General features: G+C 52.9%; 1 protein-coding gene across 13 annotated transcripts in view; it reads left to right on the top strand.

Moving 5' to 3' along the window:
* sox6 (SRY-box transcription factor 6) overlaps window positions 1–5,000 on the top strand; it is a 163,669-nt gene that overhangs the window by 139,993 nt on the left and 18,676 nt on the right. The gene's annotated exons all lie outside the window — the stretch shown is intronic.

The raw sequence follows: 5,000 nt of genomic DNA, 5'->3' as shown, positions 1-5,000 counted from the left end.
CCTCTCTCTCTCTCTCTCCCTCTCTCTCTATCTCTGCCTCTCTCTCTCTCTCTCTCTCTCTCTCTGCCTCTCTCTCTCTCTCTAACTCTCTCTCTCTCTCACTCTCTCTCTCTATCTCTCCCTCTCCCTCTCTCTCTCTCTCTCTCTCTCGCCCTCTCTCCCTCTCTCCCTCTCTCCCTCTCTCTCGCTCTTTCACCCTAGTCCTGGTACTGTTTTGTAGTACAGTGATTGAAGTGGTTAAGCACCCTAACCCCTCCCCTCTGCGAGAAGGAGCCAGTTCTCTGGCTGGTTCTGAGGGGGACCGGAGGCAGGAGCCCTAGCAGGCAGCTCTGGGATCAGGGGCGTGTAGGGCCAGAGATGGGCTTGGCCAGCCCACACCCTGTTCTGCGCAGAAGGACGCGGAGACCGCATGAAAAGAGCTGCAGGCCTCGCACAAGCAGGGCGCGCTTAGCACCAGACGCTTCTAAAAGCAGCCGCTACTGGAAAGCAGTGCGGTTATAAATAAAACTGCGATCGCTTTCCTTGGGAAGTAAAAACAGATGCGCGGTGAGGAGGATATGGAGGCAACAGGAGGGGACAGAGGACGACAGCACGTGTGCTGAGAGGTTCACGCTCAGAGAGGTGGAGGAGTGTGTGTGTGTGTGTGTGTGTGCCGAGACGCTGGCGTTCAGAGAGGTGGAGGAGTTCTGTGGCTCCTCTTACAAAGCCCCTTTATCAGGGCGGCTCTAGCCTGCTGCTTGGCCAGGTGTATGCGTCCGTAAGTCTGCATTCTCTCCTTTCAGCGCCCAGCCAAGGACGTGACATGACCCATCATGCACTGCGCCATTATGCCCTGGTTCTCCTTTGTGTCTTTATTATTTTTTTAAACTCTGTCCATCCTGATATTAGCCTCTCACACCTGGGAGAGAATAAGAGCAGATTACGTCTGCCACTCCTTCACGTCTGTCAAGGTCGTTCGTTCCGTTTGTCCTCGGGCCGCCAATATCACTCCGGCCGCTGGCCGCTAACTTTCGGGTGGATGCGTCAATGCACGGTGACAGGAGCCCACCTGATGGGGGTTAGCGATCTCGTACGGGCCCGGCTGGAGCAAACCCAAACCCAGTTTCTGGGCCCGGCCCGTTCCTACCAGACGAGGAGGGCCTGGCGTAGAGGCGTTGTGATGTGGAAGTGGTAGCTAGCGGCCTGCACCCCCTCCACCCAGCAGCGTGAGCCCTACGGAGCATGTTCTGCGGCTGGCCTGATTAAAGCTCTCTCTCTCTCCGCTGGGCTGCGCGCCAGCCGGCCAGAAGCAACGTCTGCTCTGCCATCAGGGCCTCTCCATGTCATTACTACACCGTGCAACCATTTTACAGGCGAAACAAAAAGGCAGTGGGAGCAGGAAGGGGGAGAGTGGGGGCTTAAGTGGAGAGGAGATTATTGTGGGTGTCTTTTTTCCACTTCTGCCTTGGAGTGTGTGGCTATAATTTTAGATGTGGGTTGGAAGAGGCGCATGCTGAATGCATTTGAGGGAAGAGCCAGCCGTGCACCAGAGAGGTCGCGGTCAGGACGGGGAGGGGGGGGCACTGTGCCACCACATCTTTTCTTTCTCTTATTGTTACTCTTTTCTCTCTCCCTCCCTCCCTCTCTCTCCCTCTCCCTCCCTCCCTCTCTCTCTCCCTCTCTCTCTCCCTCTCTCTCTCCCTCTCTCTCTCCCTCTCCCTCTCCCTCCCTCTCTCTCTCCCTCCCTCCCTCTCTCTCTCCCTCCCTCCCTCTCTCTTTCCCTCTCTCCCTCTCTCTCTCTCTCTCTCTCTCTCTCTCTCCCTCTCCCTCTCCCTCCCTCTCTCTCTCCCTCCCTCCCTCTCTCTCTCCCTCCCTCCCTCCCTCTTTCCCTCTCTCCCTCTCTCTCTCTCTCTCTACCTCTCTCTCACTCTCTCTCTGACTCTCTCTCTCCCTCTCCCTCCCTCTCTCTCTCCCTCCCTCCCTCTCTCTCTCCCTCCCTCCCTCTCTCTTTCCCTCCCTCCCTCTCTCTCTCTCTCTCTCTCCCTCTCTCTCTCCCTCTCTCTCTCCCTCTCCCTCCCTCTCTCTCTCCCTCTCCCTCCCTCTCTCTCTCCCTCCCTCCCTCTCTCTCTCCCTCTCTCTCTCCCTCTCTCTCTCCCTCTCCCTCCCTCTCTCTCTCCCTCCCTCCCTCTCTCTCTCCCTCTGCCTCCCTCTCTCTCTCCCTCCCTCCCTCTCTCTCTCTCCTTCAGTTCTTCAGTATGTTTCTCACTCTTTCTTCTCTCACTCTCATTTCTTGCCTCCTCCGTGTCTGTCATGCTCCTCCTTCTCTCTTTCTTGTCATTTTTGTGTCTGTGGAGAGGTGGAGGTCCTGGCATCTTGCTGGCTGGTGTAATGCACATTATAAATATCCTTTACGGCGTGCATTTTCCTGAGTCCTGCGCCACTGTCTGCGTGGCTGGACACGGCTGTCTCAGGGTATTGCACATCCCTTAATACTCTACAGTAGCAGAGTGATCAGTAAAAATTTAATGACACCATAAAATAATAAAAATGTCATTAATTTATCACACTGTTGGATGCAGCCAGTTGTAAAGTTCCAGTAGTTTGCTGAGAATTTTTTTTTTTGATCCTTCAAACAAAAAGCCTGATGTTGTGAATATAAATTATCTCCACAATTTTTACTATATTACTAATGCTGCAACATAAATTATACTAGTTATAACCAATAAGTGTATAAAACATAGTGTGTAAAATTTAATGGAAATGCAGTTTGCTCAGGCGATGCACATTTACACTAATGTTCTCCCACACTATACTGAAGCACTCCCTGAATTGCCTGGTCTTTAATGTGTCCTGGCCAGGCTAAACACTGGGCCTCTGCCCTGCTGTAGTGCCCTGCTGTAGTGCCCGGGTAGAGTACTGTAGTGCCCTACAGTAGTGCTCTGCTGTATTACCCTACAGTAGTGATCTGCTGTAGTGCCCTGCTGTAGTGCCCTACTGTAGTATCCTGCTGTAGTGCCCTGCTGTAGTGCCCTGCTGTATTGCCCTACTGTAGTGCCCTGCTGTATTGCCCTGCTGTAGTGCCCTGCTGTAGTACTCTGCTGTAGTGCCCTACTGTAGTGTCCTGCTGTAATGCCCTGCTGTAGTGCCCTGCTGTAGTGCTCTGCTGTAGTGCCCTGCTGTAGTGCCCTACTGTAGTGTCCTGCTGTAGTGCCCTGCTGTAGTGTCCTGCTGTAGTGCCCTGCTGTAGTGTCCTGCTCTAGTGCCCTGCTCTAGTGCCCTACTGTAGTGTCCTGCTATAGTGCCCTACTGTAGTGCTCTGCTGTAGTGCCCTGCTGTAGTGTCCTGCTGTAGTGCCCTGCTGTAGTGTCCTGCTGTAGTGCCCTATTGTAGTGCTCTGCTGTAGTGCCCTGCTGTAGTGCCCTACTGTAGTGTCCTGCTGTAATGCCCTGCTGTAGTGCCCTGCTGTAGTGCTCTGCTGTAGTGCCCTGCTGTAGTGCCCTGCTGTAGTTCCCTACTGTAGTGTCCTGCTGTAGTGCCCTGCTGTAGTGTCCTGCTGTAGTGCCCTACTGTAGTGCCCTGCTGTAGTGCCCTACTGTAGTACTCTGCTGTAGTGCCCTGCTGTAGTGTCCTGCTCTAGTGCCCTGCTCTAGTGCCCTGCTGTAGTGCCCTACTGTAGTGTCCTGCTGTAGTGCCCTACTGTAGTGCTCTGCTGTAGTGCCCTGCTGTAGTGTCCTGCTGTAGTGCCCTGCTGTAGTGCCCTACTGTAGTGCCCTGCTGTTGTGCCCTACTGTAGTGCCCTACTGTAGTGCCCTACTGTAGTGTCCTGCTGTAGTGCCCTACTGTAGTGTCCTGCTGTAATGCCCTGCTGTAGTGCCCTGCTGTAGTGCTCTGCTGTAGTGCCCTGCTGTAGTGCCCTACTGTAGTGTCCTGCTGTAGTGCCCTACTGTAGTGTCCTGCTGTAGAGCTCTGCTGTAGTGCCCTGCTGTTGTGCCCTACTGTAGTGCCCTACTGTAGTGCTCTGCTGTAGTGCCCTGCTGTAGTGCCCGGGTAGTGCCTCCATCTTCCGCTTTAGCTCCTGTAACAAATATAAATAAATAATTAAGGATGAGGTCAGGTGTGGAAATAAAGACAGAATCTCCCTCTTCTCCAATTGGTCCCCATTGACTTGTTGTGTAATGAATTCTCTGAGCAGAAGAGGCAGCGTGGAGCTCTGACAGTTACCCATGATGCAGTGTGATGGATCGCTCCTTCTCTTTCTGTACGAGGTCCCACTTGATGCTTAATGATCATGAGTTTATAAAAGGGCTTGATTGATCAGAGAAGACCAGATGAGCACAGAGGAGGGGAACAGGGACTAATTTATTATAGGACACACACACACACGCACCACACACACACACACACACACACACACACACACACTCAGACACACACACACACACACTCAGACACACACACACACACACACAACACACACACCCACACACACACACACACACAACACACACACCCACACACCCACACACACACACACACACACACACACACACACACACACACACACACACACATCATAAATGAACACCCCATCAGTGATTCCTTCCCCACGGAACCGCGTCCACAGAGCCATCTCAACGTTCTCCGTCCGACTGGCTGCACATTCGTCAGTTTGTCATCGAGACTTGCATCCTCCTTTCATTAAGGGCAATAATGGGACCTAGAGATGAATTCGCCAGCATAGGAAGAGAGGGGAGGCACACGGAGGCTCCATCGCCCCTCACAAAGCCGTCCAGCCCAGCGGAGACGGCTGTGTATATCATAATTAGAAATCACTTAAGTAAGCAAAGCACGGTCAGGACAGGCAGCACTTAATGACAACCCATAAGCAGGTAGTGGTTAATTGTACATCAGAATCACTCAGATGGCATAAATAATGATTGTTCCTTCAAGCATACGGGGAAATTGCTATACCCTCTCTCCCTCTCCCTCTCTCTCTCTCTATCTCTCTCTCTCTCTCTTTC

Source organism: Electrophorus electricus, chromosome 1 (genome assembly GCF_013358815.1).
Source record: "Electrophorus electricus isolate fEleEle1 chromosome 1, fEleEle1.pri, whole genome shotgun sequence".
In the NCBI taxonomy this organism is placed as follows: Eukaryota; Metazoa; Chordata; class Actinopteri; order Gymnotiformes; family Gymnotidae; genus Electrophorus; species Electrophorus electricus.
The sequence above is the reverse complement of the archived record's forward strand: the minus strand, read 5'-3'. Positions and strand labels throughout refer to the sequence as shown.